Genomic DNA, 15,828 nt, shown 5'->3' with positions numbered 1-15,828 from the left:
GAAGTCAGCACTGTGTAAACAGCCAGTCCTGGTCGCACCAGACTTCAAGAAAGAGTTTGTGGTCCAGACAGACGCTTCAGAGCTTGGTCTAGGAGCCGTACTCTCTCAAGAGATAAATGGGGAAGAGCATCCCATTCTCTATCTGAGTCGGAAGCTTTCGTCCTGTGAGAAAAACTACTCAATAGTAGAAAAAGAGTGTTTAGCCATAAAGTGGGCCATAGATACACTAACATATTACCTGCTAGACCGGAAGTTTAAGTTTGTGTCAGACCATGCCCCGTTGAGATGGTTGAGGGAAAAGAGGCGTAAAAATGCCCGGGTAACTAGATGGCTCCTAGCTCTTCAGGACTTCAACTTTCACGTAGAGCATAAGCCCGGAAAGTTACACTGGAACGCTGATGCCCTTTCTAGAATTCACTGTCTGGTATCGGAAGGTGCCCAATCCCCCGGCTTTGGGCAGAGGGGGGGGGGCATTTAAATGTTCAGTCCTGTATTTTTTTTCTCTGAGTTGTGTTTGGAGAGGCAAGGTCTCCAGATTGGACAGCCATAGCTCAAGAGGAAGCTTAAGGCTGGACATAACCTGTGTGAGTGACCCGCACACACATATATGGACTGTGCTACAGTTTATCTATTTTTTTTTTGTTTTGCCAAGTAAGGCTGTGTTTATTTTGCTGGAGTGCAGAGCTTTATGCTATTAATAAAGCCTGCAAAGAAAAACCGGGTTCCTGAGTCTTCTTCCAGAAGTGGCCGAGCGAGGCATCTTACCACAACATATACAGTATATATGTGTATATATATATACATATATATATATATATATTTACATTGTGGCATGACTACTCACTCGGCTGCAGTCGGTTTTGGCTGAAGATTTATTTTAACAGCATAAAGCACTGCAGACTTTAGCCAAATAAAACCTAGCCTTGCTGGCATAAAGGTAAAACAAGAAGACAAAGGATAACACAGTCCGTGTGTATACAGGTTCGCCTGGACCACTTTGCAGCTCCTGAGCTGAGACTTAACGGACTGTAGACTTCACTCTCCAGACACACCAACTACAGAAAAAAAAAGGACTGAGCATTTAAATTTGCTCAGCCACACCCTGATGGGAGGTAGTGTGAATGGTTTCCCACCCTCTTTGCCATTCACAAAAAACAGAACCTTTAAGTGAGTTAACCCCCAGCATATAACATGCTGGCAGAAAGTTTGTAGGTTTCAGTTCACACAGACTAGCAGCCAGAGTGACACATACCTCCCCTCGTATATAACACCAGTGACTCTGTCACATATTCCCCCTCTCTGACCAAAGCCGGGGGTTTGGGCACCTTCACACACCAAGCAGAGAATTCAGCATTAGCGTGTAACTTTCCGGGTCTATGCTCCACATGAAAATTAAAGTCTTGGAGACCTAAGAACCACTTAGTTACCTGGGCATTCTTACCCTTCTTTTCCCTCAACCATCTCAATGGGGCATGGTCTGACACCTATTTAAACTTTCAGCCAATATAGGTAATATCTTAGTGTGTCTATGACCCATTTTATGGCTAAGCATTGTTTCTCCACAATGCCATAATTTTTCTCGCAGGACCAGAGCTTCCGTCTTATATACAGGATGGAATGCTCTTACCCATTTATCTCCTGTGACATAACAGCTCCGAGGCCAACTTTTGAGGCTTCTGTCTGGAGCACAAATTCTTTAGTCAAGTCTGGTGTGACCAGGACCGGCTGCTTACACAGTGCCAGCTTCAGCTGCTGGAACGCCATCTCAGTTTCAACTGACCATTTCACCATTGTTGATTTGGTGCCTTTCAGAAGGTCCGTCAGTGGTGCAGCAATCATGGCAAAATTTGGGATAAACCGCCGGTAATATCTCATAATTCCAAGAAAGGCTCTCACCTGCTTCTTGGAGAGCGGTTGCAGCCAGTTCTGAATTGCCTCGATTTTATTGACTTGTGGCTTAATTTCGCCAATCCCGATGACATAGCCTAAGTACTTGGACTCCTCCTTTCCAATAGCACATTTTTCTGCATTTATAGTAAATCCTGCTGTCCTCAGAGCATCCAGAATCACCTGTACCTTTGGCAGATGACTAGCCCAGTCTGGACTAAAGACAACAATGTCATCACGGTAGGCAGCGGCATACTTCTTATGTGGGCTGAGGATCCGATCCATGGCCCTCTAGAAGGTGGCTAGGGCCCCCTGCAGTCCGAAAGGCATTCAAGTGTACTGGAAGGATCAATCAGGTGTTGAAAAAGCTGTTTTCTCCTTTGCCCTCTGGGACATGGGGATCTGTCAGTAGCCCTTTGTCAAGTCGATTGTGGTAATATACCTCGCAGGTCCGCAACTTCATGGCAACCCTTATGGGACAGTCCTAACTCTAATATTAAAAACCTTACCATTTGTCAAGTGACATACATATGGACAAGGGCAGAGAGACTGATCCCTAGTGTAAGCATAAAACCGAGGCAAAATGAGCGTCTCAGCCCAGACTAAGGGTGGCCACATCCTTTTATATGCACTAAAGCATACTGACTGCAAAGAAAAAACCTGAAGGTCTGAACTGAAACGTAAGTTGATGTGCATACAAAATGTAAATGCATGTTCACACAAGGCCATTAAACAGAGAGAAACCAAGAGCAAGAAAAATACCCAAATAACTGAAAGTAGATGTATAAATATAGACAGTGCAAAAATAATAATAAATAATAAAGGGTATTTAGTTAACATAATTTTGATCAAAATAATGTGAAAGCCATCCCGCAACTTCACGGCAACCCTTATGGGACAGTCCTAACTCTAATATTAAAAACCTTACCATTTGTCAAGTGACATACATATGGACAAGGGCAGAGAGACTGATCCCTAGTGTAAGCATAAAACCGAGGCAAAATGAGCGTCTCAGCCCGGACAAAGGGCCGCCACACCCTTTTATATGCACTAAAGCATACTGACTGCAAAGAAAAAACCTGAAGGACTGAACTGAAACGTAAGTTGATGTGCATGCAAAATGTAAATGCATGTTCACACAAGGCCATTAAACAGAGAGAAACCAAGAACAAGAAAAATACCCAAATAACTGAAAATAGATGTATAAATAGCACAGTGCAAAAATAATAATAAATAATAAAGGGTATTTAGTTAACATAATTTTGATCAAAATAATGTGAAAGCCATCCCGCCATTGCTTACACAGTGCCAGCTTCAGCTGCTGGAACGCCATCTCAGTTTCAACTGACCATTTCACCATTGTTGATTTGGTGCCTTTCAGAAGGTCCGTCAGTGGTGCAGCAATCATGGCAAAATTTGGGATAAACCGCAGGTAATATCCCATGATTCCAAGAAAGGCTCTCACCTGCTTCTTGGAGAGCGGTTGCAGCCAGTTCTGAATTGCCTCGATTTTATTGACTTGTGGCTTAATTTCCCCAATCCCGATGACATAGCCTAAGTACTTGGCCTCCTCCTTTCCAATAGCACATTTTTCCACGTTTATAGTAAATCCTGCTGTCCTCAGAGCATCCAGAATCACCTGTACCTTTGGCAGATGACTAGCCCAGTCTGGACTAAAGACAACAATGTCATCACGGTAGGCTGCGGCATACTTCTTATGTGGGCTGAGGATCCGATCCATGGCCCTCTAGAAGGTGGTTAGGGCCCCCTGCGGTCCGAAAGGCATTCAAGTGTACTGGAAGGATCAATCAGGTGTTGAAAAAGCTGTTTTCTCCTTTGCCCTCTGGGACATGGGGATCTGCCAGTAGCCCTTTGTCAAGTCGATTGTGGTAATATACCTCGCAGGTCCAGCCTCTCGATGAGTTCACCGACTCAGGGCATCGAGTATGCATCACACTTGGACACCTCATTCAGCTTGCGGTAGTCATTACAAAATCTCCACCCCCCGTCGGGCTTCGGCATGAGAACGATGGGACTCGACCATCCGCTCTTCGATTCCGCTATCACCCCGAGGTCCAGCATCCTCTTCACCTCGGCTGAGATTACCTCACTTTGAGATTCAGGAATCCAATAGAGTTTAAAGTTTACCCTAACATGCACTTCCGTCAGCACGTCATGCTTGACTACCTGCATACGCCCTGGCAACTACGATAACAGGTCAGGTTCCATTGTAGCAGCTCTCTACATTGTTTATTCTGTGCCGGCGATAGAGTCTCTGCTATCGTGACGTCCTCGAATTTGGCTTTGGGACTGGCTCCCAAACAAGGAGCCCCCAACGTTTCCCGATCTAGCCATGGCTTGAGCAAGTTCACATGGTACACTTGGTGCGGCTTTCTTCGGCCAGGCTGGTAAACTTTGCAGTTCACTTTGCTGAGTTTCTCCATCACCTCATATGGGCCTTGCTACTTTGCCATGAACTTGCTCTCGACATTGGGAATAAGCACCAGAACGCGATCCCCAGGCTCAAACTGACTTAGCCTCGTTGATTGGTTATAGACCCATACCTGGGCCTTTTGAGCCTGGAGGAGATGCGCCTTCATGATAGGCATCACTTTCGTCATTGTCTCCTGCATCTGGGTGACACGTTCTATGATGCTCTGTTGGGACGTTTCCTTGGCAATATCCAGGAACCCTCGCAGATGTCGTCCATACAGTGGCTCAAACCGAGAGACACCCGTAGAGCCTTGTGGGACCTCTCTTACCAAGAAGAGCAGGAACGGTAGCAGGAAGTCCCAGTCACGACCATCCTTCTCTGTGACCTTTTTGAGCATTGCTTTCAAGGTTTTATTAAAGCGCTCTACCAGGCCGTCTGTCTGCGAATGGTAAACGGAGGTTCGCAGCTGGGTAATCTGAAGGACTTTACATATCTCCTTACCCTGCTCATGAACAGGGTTCCTTGGTCCGTTAGTATCCCCTTCAGCAGTCCGGTCCTGGTAAATATATGGACAAGTTCCCGGGTTAAGCTCCTACTCGACGAGTTCCTCAGTGGTACCGCTTCCGGGTCCATGGTCGCATAGTCCATGACCACCAGTATGTATTGATGGCCCTGTGCCAATTTAACTAAGAGTCCCACTAGGTCCATGGCAATCCTCTCAAAGGGGATTTCTATCACAGGTAGGACTATGGAAATGGGAAGAGGGGGCGGTTATCTGGCAGGTGCGGCAGGACCTACAATAGTTTAAGATCTCCCGGACACACCCTGGCCAATAAAACCTCCTCAATATTCTCTTCTGAGTCTTCTTGACCCCCAGGTATCCCCCCAGAACATGTGAATCTAATCATGTGAATATCTAATACCCACAGTCGGTTGGCCCTGGAACTAACAGCTGCTCCACTACCTCACCACTCCTTGGTTTGGTCACCCAATACAATAACCTCCCCTGAACTACGAAGTGTGGGTACCTGGTGTCTGCCCCTGGTTCTTGAGTAACCCCATTACCGACAGTAACATTGTCCCATGCCCCCTTCAAGGTCAAGTCCCGAACTTGAGCAGACCCAAAGTTCTCTGCTGGAACCCCTAACTCAGGGAGGTCGGCCTCCTCGGTCAAAGTCTCATTCTCGTCGCCGGCAAAGACACACAATGTGAGCTCATCCCCTTCAGATGTCAATGGTGGTATTTCCCTAGGGACCTGGCTTTTGTCCACATGACTCAGTCTGGTTCCATTCCCCCACAAGTCCCAGAACAAAAGAAAATTGCTCCCCAACATGACAGGATGTATCAGGTTCTTTAAACCCTGACCTCATGGTATTGGGCACCACAGTCTGTTTACACTGACAATCTGGCCACAGGGTAGTCCTTGGCATCCCCATGTATGCAGCGAATGCCCACAGTTTTGGCAGGGACCAGCTGGTGGGGAAGGGTGGCGCTTATCAGGGTCACTAGACTCCCTGAGTCCAATAGTCCAAGTACCATCACCCCATTAATGGACACGGCACGGCCTGCAGGCCCTCACCAGGTTGACCATCCACACTACAAGACAGGTAGGCATAATAGGAACAATGCCGGCATAGGCTGCAGTCCATTGGTTCAGGGGACATATGGCACAGGGTGGCTATGTGTCCAGGATTATGACACCGCCAATATACCACATACCTCACAGCAGTCTTTACAGGGCCCTCAGTGGGATTGAGACAACCCCCGTTTGTGACTCTAGACCCCTTATGTGGTGAGCCCGCCCCTCTTTGGATACTCTAGTATGGGGAATTGACTATGTCCGGTTTCCCGAGTGATTTTTCAACCACTTGGTACCTCTCTAGCAGGCCCACGAGGTCGTCTGCATTCCGAGGCTCGCCCTGTCAACCTAAGTAGGGAATGGATGAACCTGTCCATCTCCAAACGTTCAACCATCTGTGCAGGAGTGGAAGACTCTGGATGCAGCCATTTCTGGACTAGATGTAGCAAGTTAAACATTTGCGAGCGAGGGGGTTTGTCGCCAGCATACACCCAGTGGTAGACCCTTTGTGCTCTGACAGACATAGTCACTCCAGAGCTTGCCAGTATCTCTGTCTTTAATTTGGCATACTCCTGTGCATCCTATAGGGCCAGGTCATAGTAGGCCTTTTGGGGTTCACCCGTTAAATAGGGGCCAGCACCTCTGCCCACTGCTCCAGCGACAGTCTTTCCCACTCTGCTACCCTTTTGAACACATTCAAAAGTGCCTCCACATCATCCCCTGGGGTCATCTTTTGCAACGCATGCCTTACCGCGTTTCGGACGTATGACACATCACCTGGACTTTGGGGGGGGGGCTGTTTCCCTGCTGCGGAACTCCCTTGCTAGGAGGTCCATCTGCCATTGCTGCTGTTGGATCTGCTGCATGAGTAGTCTATTGGTCTCTTGCTGTGCTTGCTGGCTCTGCAACTGCTGCTCTCGCTGCAGGTGTAGAAGCTCCTGGTGCTGCTGCATGTTATGTTAGCTTTGCAAGTGCTGTTTATGTTGCTGTTGGCTCTGAAGCGAGTGCTTGAGGAGCTCCTCAAAGCTGCCGGACATCTGAGGCTGTCTGGCGGCCTTCACCCAGGACATCTACTGATCCTGTGGCAGGTACACATGTTCCTTGAATCTTCCTCACACTCTCACACCAACTGTGGCATGACAACTCACTCGGCTGCAGTCGGAAGTGGACACAGGAACGGTTTCAGCTGCAGGTTTATTTTAACAGCATAAAGTACTGCAGACTTAAGTCAAACAAAGCTTAGCCTTGCTGGAATAAAGGTAAAACAAAAAGACAAAGGATAACACAGTCCAAGAGTGTACAGGTTCGCCTGCACCATTTTGCAGCAAACTTCAGCTCCTCCTGAGCTGAGACTCCACAGCCTGGAGACTTCACTCTCCAGACATACCAACAACAGAAAAAAAAACAGGAGCATTTAAAGTTGCTCAGCCACAACCTGAGGGGAGGTAGTGTGAATGGTTTCCCACTCTCTTTACCATTCACAAAGAAACACACTCTTTAAGTGAGTTAACCCCCAGCATATAACATGCTGGCAGAAAGTTTGTAGGTTATATACACTGCTCAAAAAAATAAAGGGAACACGCAAATAACATATCCTAGATCTGAATGAATTAAATATTCTCATTGAATACTTTGTTCTGTACAAAGTTGAATGTGCTGACAACAAAATTACACAAAAATGATCGATGGAAATCAAATTTATTAACCAATGGAGGCCTGGATTTGGAGTCACCCCCAAAATTAAAGTGGAAAAACACACTACAGGCTGATCCAACTTTGATGTAATGTCCTTAAAACAAGTCAAAATGAGGCTCAGTATTGTGTGTGGCCTCCACGTGCCTGTATGACCTCCCTACAACATCTGGGCATGCTCCTGATGAGGTTGCGGATGGTCTCCTGTGGGATCTCCTCCCAGACCTGGACTAAAGCATCCACCAACTCCTGGACAGTCTGTGGTGCAACGTGACATTGGTGGATGGAGCGAGACATGATGTCCCAAATGTGCTCAATCGGATTCAGGTCTGGGGAATGGGCGGGCCAGTCCATAGTTTCAATACCTTCATCTTGCAGGAACTGCTGACACACTCCAGCCACATGAGGTCTGGCATTGTCCTGCATTAGGAGGAACCAGGGCCAACCACACCAGCATATGGTCTCACAAGGTGTCTGAAGATCTCATCTCGGTACCTAATGGCAGTCAAGCTTCCTCTGGCGAGCACATGGAGGGATGTGCGGCCCTCCAAAGAAATGCCACCCCACACCATTACAGACCCACTGCCAAACCGGTCATGCTGAAGGATGTTGCAGGCAGCAGATTGCTCTCCACGGCGTCTCCAGACTCTGTCACGTCTGTCACATGTGCTCAGTGTGAAACTGCTTTCATCTGTGAAGAGCACAGGGCGCCAGTGGCGACTTTGCCAATCCTGGTGTTCTGTGACAAATGCAAAGTGTCCTGCATGGTGTTGGGCTGTGAGCACAACCCCCATCTGTGGACGTCGGGCCCTCATACCATCCTCATGGAGTCGGTTTCTAACCGTTTGTGCAGACACATGCACCTTTGTGGCCTGCTGGAGGTCATCTGGCAGTGCTCCTCCTGTTCCTCCTTGCACAAAGGCAGAGGTAGCGGTCCCGCTGCTGAGTTGTTGCTACGGCCTCCTCCACGTCTCCTGGTGTACTGGCCTGTCTCCTCTTAGTGCCTGTCCCCAGTATCGTAAAACATAGATGGTCAATATGTCCATAACAAGAGGTTAAAGAGGGAAAAGGTAATATACACCCATGGCCATAGATACAACATCATGTACTTAAAACAAAGGCCACCCCCTGATTTGTCATTAACCACATAGATAAAAAGAAGACTGATTGTGGCTGAAACCTCTTAGATTAAGGGAACACGTAGCGCTTTTGAGGCGTTTTCACTGCGTTTTTCCGGCCGAGAAAACACTTGTAAATCGGTGTGCCAAGGAAAGCGATGAGAATTCGGATGAGCTGTGCTTATGATGCATTAATTAACGCACTGAATTCACATTGCGTTGCAAATGATGGCAGGACCATTTCTTGTACGATCCCGCCGCAATTTTGCGGCCATAAAGGTGCATTGAAATGCAACAAATCTGCAAGTATTCAAAAATGTGTATTTGCTGCATATTTTCTGCATTTTTGTTCCACAAAAATGCAGCAAACTGGAAGTGACATCAGTGGGAGGGATTGCCTGCCCATATCCAGGAAGTAGAGAATCCCATAGAAGATTACCTACTTGACGTGGCCCGGTTGATCTAGCTTGTAAGTACCCCCTATATGTGTGCGTCCCTTGTGTGTGTCTCATGGGTGTATGCGTGTGTGTCAGCGGTGGTCTTTGTCCCGTGTTTATGTGTGTCCCCGGTGGTCTGTGTGGGGTCTGTGTGTGTGCACTGTGCCCGTCATGCAGCCAGACATAGGTCGATAAGAGACTACTACTCCCATCAGCCTACGTCTGTTCCCCGTGCTGCAGTGAAGGCAGGAGCAGCTCAATGGGAGCAATAGTTCCCATCAGCGTGCTCCTGCTTTGTGGCTAGTATAAACAATTAAATAAGTAAAATAGTGCCCAAAAAAAAAAGTTTTGCCCCCTAAACAAATAAAATAAATTTTTGCCCAATAAATTATATTTATTTCATGTACAATTAATATTTGCCCAATAAATACATTTTAATTTCTTTTTAAATAATTTGTGGCTCAAAAAAATTTTTTTTTTGTTTCAAATACATTTGTCCCCTCCCCAAAAAATAAATAATAATAAAGTAGTTCATACTTACGTGTCCCCAATGTTATCGCCCCCTAAAAAAGAATTAAAAATAAAAAACACCTATACTCACCTCTACATCTAAATCCCCGAAGCCATTGATCTCCTGTATTAAAATGTAAAATAATAAAACACAACCGCATCCTTACCTCTCCGTCGCAGTACAATTAAAATAAATCGAGTGTCCCATGAAGATCACCAGTTTAGAGGATCCACATAAGATGTGACTGCTCCAAACCTCCGCCGGCGATACACTCACGGGGATGTAAAACGCTGCCGTCAGTGTCTCGTCAAGTACACCGGAGTTCTGTCAGCGCTGCTCCGGTGATCTCCTTTACAGCCCCGGCACTCCGTATGAAATTCCCACGGTACGCCAGGGCCGTAAAGGAGGTCACCGGAGCAGCGCTGACTGAATTCTCTCCGGTGACCTCAGTCAGTTCCTCACACTGCCGTGAGTTGACGTGTTCCTGGCAGTGTGAGCTTACAGCAGTAAGTATTTTTTTTTTTAGTAAAATAATAATTAATTAAAATGGTGTCATTTATTTCAAATAAAAAATTTTTTTCTGGGTGTTTGTGTTTTTACTTATTTATTTTTTTTGTTAACTCTTTCTAGGTTAGTAATGGTGGCGTCTTATAGACACCTGGGCTTCATACCAGCTGCGGCTAACATGAACCCTATCCCCATTACCCCACTGCCACCGCTACAGGGCAGTGGGAAGAGCAAGACTAATCGCCAGATTTAGCGTCCAAAATTGATGCGCCAAATCTGAGACGGCGGAATGCTGATATTATAGCCTGGAAAGGGGCCAATATCCATGGCCCCTCTCTAGGCTATTAATATCAGGTCTCAGCTGTCCGCCTAGCCTTTTCTGGATACAATTTATAGGGGGACCCCACGTCATTTTTTCCCTGGGGGCCCCCCTGTAAAATAGCCAAGAAAGGCTAAGCAAGTCGCTGCGGGCTGGTATTAATAGCCTAGAAAGGGGCCATAAATATTGGCTACTTCCCAGAGTATAATATCAGTCCTCAACCGCCTGCTTTCCTTCTGCTGGGTTTTAAAATTACGCAGGAGCCCACATGTTTTTTTTTTTTACCTCTTCGCAACCTTGGGATTTTCTGTTTTTGCGTTTTCATTCTTTGCTCCCCTTCGTCCCAGAGCCAGAACTTTTTTTTTTTTCATTCAATATGGCCCTGTGAGGGCTCATTTTTTGTGGTACGAGTTGTACTTTTGAACGGTATCGCTGTTTTTTACCATATTGTGTCATGGAAAATGTGAAAAAAATACCATTATGGGGTAGATCTGATGTTTTGATCACCCATTATTACATTTAATTGCAATGTTGTGTCGACCCAAAAAATGCCATCATGGCGTTTAGAATTTTTTTGGTCGTTACACTGCTTACCGATCAGATTCATTTTTTTTATATTGATAGATCAGGTGATTCTGACCGTGGCAATACCAAATATGTGTATATGGATTTTTTTTATTATTATTTTATTTTGAATGGGGCGAAAGGGGGGTGATTTAAACTTTTTTTTTTCTTAGCTGCCCGTGTACCGCATCAGGATCCCACGGACCAGCATAGGGAAATCAGTGCTATAGGTAGCGCTTTTCACAGGTGCCATTGCTGAACACTGGTGCAGGGAAACATGTTAAGGGCAGTGTTCAGCAATGGCACCTATGAACAGCGCCAGTGTACCATATGTTTTCAAAAAAACTGTTTTGTGGGTTTTTTTATGATCACAAAAACACATGGGCCATCAAAATACACTAAGTAGTGCACAGACCCATTAATTTGACTGTTTCTGTGTGTCAGTGTCTCTGGTACATGGAACAAATGAAAGTCAGTCATTGCTTTTCAACCCAGCTTTCACAAATATTTTTATAAAATTAAACCCATGAAATAGGCCTGGACAAAAATGATGGTACCCCTGAAAATAATGTGACAAAAGGGTCAAGTTAAATCAAGTTGTGTCCACTAATCACAGATGTCTACAATCTTGTAATCAGTCAGTGGGCTTGAATATAGGGCAACAGATACTCACTGTGTTGTTTGGTGACATGGTGTGTACCACACTCAACATGGACCAGAGGAAGCTAAGAAAAGAGTTGTCTCAGGAAATTAGAAAGAAAATTATAGACAAGCATGTTAAAGGTAAAGGTTATAAGATCATCTCCAAGCAGCTTGATGTTCCTGTGACTACAGTTGCACATATTATTCAGAAATTTAATATCCATGGGACTGTAGCCAACCTCCCTGGACGTGGCCGCAGGAGGAAACTTGATGACAAATCAAAGAGACGGATAATACGAATGGTAACAAAAGAGCCCAGGAAAACTTCTAAAGAAACTAAAGGTGAGCTTCAAGCTAAAGGAATGAGACAAAAATGCAAGTTTTTGGCAAGGCACATCAGCTCTATGTTCACAGATGGAAAAATGAAGCATAGCAAGAAAAGAACACTGTCCCTACTGTTAAACATGGAGGAGACTCTGTTATCTTCTGGGGCTGCTTTGCTGCATCTGGCACAGGGTGTCTTGAGTCTGTGCAGGGTACAATGAAATCTCAAGACTATCAAGGGATTCTAGAGAGAAATGTGCTGCCCAGTGTCAGAAAGCTTGGTCTCAGATGCAGGTCATGGGTCTTGCAACAAGATAGTGACGCAAAACACACAGCTAAAGGCACCCAAGAATGGCTAAGAGGAAAACATTGGACTGTTCTGAAGTTGCCTTCTATGAGCCCTGACCTAAATCATATTGAGCATCTTTGGAAAGAGCTGAAACATGGTGTCTGGAAAAGGCAACCTTCAAAAACAAGACAACTGGAGCAGTTTGCTCATGAGGAGTGGGCCAAAATACCTGTCAAGAGTAGAGATGAGCGTTGTTCGACTCGAACTGTTCGCCAATCTCAAATTCGAGCTGTTTTGGGCGGTGTTCGAGCCGTTCGGCGAACACGAACGATTTGAAAAAAATTTGGCTGTTCGAGGTTATGTTCGATAACTGTTCGTGCACCAAAATCATAACTGGATTTTTTCTCAGTAATGATGAAAATTAATGTTAATACGCAGTTTGAGTGTACAGCAGGGCGGGGGGAGGGGCAGGGGATGGATCTCTGCAGGAATAATGAAGATCTCCATTTTTTTTTTCTCTTTCCCGCATTTACAGTGGGGAGGTGCAACCTGTCAGCCTATCAGCAGCGCACAAACTGAGCGAAGTGCTTTTTTTCACACAAGCAAGGGCATGTGTCATTAGCAGTGTATGTCACATGTCCTTGCCCTATAAGACCCAGCCATTTTCCCCCGTCGCCACCATTTTCTCACTGCTGCAGCTGCATGTTAGACGGCACCGATGTTGCTGTGTGCGCTATACCTTGTTAATTTCAAGCCAATTTTCGCACAAATCTACAGATAGCTTGGGAGTAGGGAATAGTTGTGATTGCAGTCCTTTTAAGGACTAGGTTACAGCATTTCCTACGACTTTTATCAGGCAGGTCTGTGCTCTTAAATAGATAGGTTGTGGGAGTAAAGACTAATTGTAATTGCAGTCCTTTTCAGGACTAAGTTACATCAGTTCCTATCAGTTTTTGCCAGGCAGGTCTGTGCCAGTGCTGTGCAAGTTTTTTTCACAGCATTTGGCTAAATCTAGCAAAGCTAATCCTTGGCCTATTGCAGAGTGTGTTAGTCAGTGGAGTAGCCTATCTGTGTTGCAAGCTACACCACCTATGTATAGAATACCAATTTTTTTACTGCACCTAGTGAAGTAAAACCTTTTGGGCATGTAAGATGCCCCAGCGAGGTAGTCGTGGGCGAGCTGTAGCCCCCTCTCACTATGGCACCCTACAGACAATACGTGTCCTCCCTCTGAAGTGTGGCTGTGTATGTAGTGCTCTTCACTTACTTCAAGCCATCCGATCGCGGCTGTCTCCAGGCAATTTTCTTCTGGGACCAGGGCAGCAATAATTTCAGAGGACACGAGGTTCTTAACCAGAACTTGGACTTTACTTGGGGTCGAGGAATATATACAATATTTACAGTCAGATATAATGGATAAGGCCCGACAGGCAATCATCTCTCTCACAGGCGCTGTTAACTGCTTCAGCCCTGGTTCCCTCTTTAAGCGGAGCATCTCTGTGGCTATGATTCCTGGCCCAAGAGACTCCTCTGTATTGACAGTGACCTGGATCCGATATCTCTCCCCCACGTCTTAGCCTGGAGTCCTATTTAGCTTCCTCTGCTTCCTGCAGACTAGAAGTGCCCCGTGACCTCACTAGGCATTGGATGAGTTTCTCCGGCGGGGTGACAGGACTCGTGCTCTTGTGTGGGGAGACTTGCACACTGGGATCCCACTGTCTGAGGGTACGAAGCTCCCGTCTACCCTAGCAGCCACTATACTCAGGCGGTCTGATCAACTTGCGGTCTCAACTCGTACTGAAGAATCACTTCCTGATTCTGGAAACTAAACAGAGACTTTCCTAATATGCCCACCCTCAGTGAGCTGTCATCACAGAACTTTAACCCATCACTGTCTATAACTTTGCTGGCAGACTCAACCTGACATCTGCACCCAGAACAGTGGCATCTTGTAGCTGTTTTCAGATACTACAGCCCAGAAGGAATTATACCAGGAACAAGCTTTATATATCTCTAGGCTTGATAAGGGCTCTAAGTTCCCCCTCTACTCTACTAACTGGACCACTAAAGCTAACCCCCTTAGCTTGGTCTACCACAGAGAGGGAGGTCTGACCTCAGGGAAACTTCCTTTAACTATCTCAGTTCCAAGGGAAGGCTACGCCCTTCCCCACTATTACAGGCAGAGCATCATTCTATTAGTCCATCTATACTGACCTCCATAAGGTTGCAAATTGAATATAATTTTTTTCTGCATCTAGCTCTGAAAAAATATTTGGCCTTCTAGCTGTGTTTAGGACTTGTTCTATTAGTCCATCTTTACTGACCTCCATCAGGTTGCAAACTGAGTGTAATTTTTTTCTGCATCTACCTCTGAAAAAATATTTGGGCTTCTAGCTGTGTGTGGGACTTGTTCTATTAGTACATCTATACTGACCTCCATCAGGATGCAAATTGAATAGAATTTTTTTCTGCATCTAGCTCTGAAAAAATATTTGGCCTTCTAGCAGTGTGTGGGACTTGTTCTATTAGTCCATCTATACTGACCTCCATCAGGTTGCAAATTAAAAATAATTTTTTGTCTGCATCTAGCTCTGAAAAAATATTTGGCCTTCTAGCAGTGTGTGGGACTTGTTCTATTAGTCCATCTATACTGACCTCCATCAGGTTGCAAATTCAAAATAATTTTTATCTGCATCTAGCTCTGAAAAAATATTTGGCCTTCTAGCAGTGTGTGGGACTTGTTCTATTAGTCCATCTATACTGACCTCCATCAGGTTTGCAAATTAAAAATAATTTTTATCTGCATCTAGCTCTGAAAAAATATTGGCCTTCTAGCAGTGTGTGGGACTTGTTCTATTAGTCCAGCTATACTGACCTCCATCAGGTTGCAAACTGAATATAATTTTTTTCTGCATCTACCTCTGAAAAAAGATTTGGCCTTCTAGCTGTGTCTGGGACTTGTTCTATTAGTCCATCTATACTGACCTCCATAAGGTTGCAAATTGAATATAATATTTTTCTGCATCTAGCTCTGAAAAATTATTTTGGCCTTCTAGCAGTGTGTGGGACTTGTTCTATTAGTCCATCTAAACTGACCTCCATCAGGTTGCAAACTGAATATAATTTTTTTCTGCATCTACCTCTGAAAAAATATTTGGGCTTCTAGCTGTGTGTGGGACTTGTTCTATTAGTCAATCTATACTGACCTCCATCAGGTTGCAAATTAAAAATAATTTTTATCTGCATCTAGCTCTGAAAAAATATTTGGCCTTCTAGCAGTGTGTGGGACTTGTTCTATTAGTCCAGCTATACTGACCTCCATCAGGTTGCAAACTGAATATAATTTTTTTCTGCATCTACCTCTGAAAAAAGATTTGGCCTTCTAGCTGTGTGTGGGACTTGTTCTATTAGTCCATCTATACTGACCTCCATAAGGTTGCAAATTGAATATAATATTTTTCTGCATCTAGCTCTGAAAAATTATTTTGGCCTTCTAGCAGTGTGTGGGACTTGTTCTATTAGTCC

Source organism: Phyllobates terribilis, unplaced genomic scaffold (assembly GCF_046119375.1).
Source record: "Phyllobates terribilis strain yellow unplaced genomic scaffold, ASM4611937v1 Scaffold_3__8_contigs__length_932513732, whole genome shotgun sequence".
Taxonomy (NCBI): domain Eukaryota; kingdom Metazoa; phylum Chordata; class Amphibia; order Anura; family Dendrobatidae; genus Phyllobates; species Phyllobates terribilis.
Note: the sequence above shows the minus strand (reverse complement) of the source record.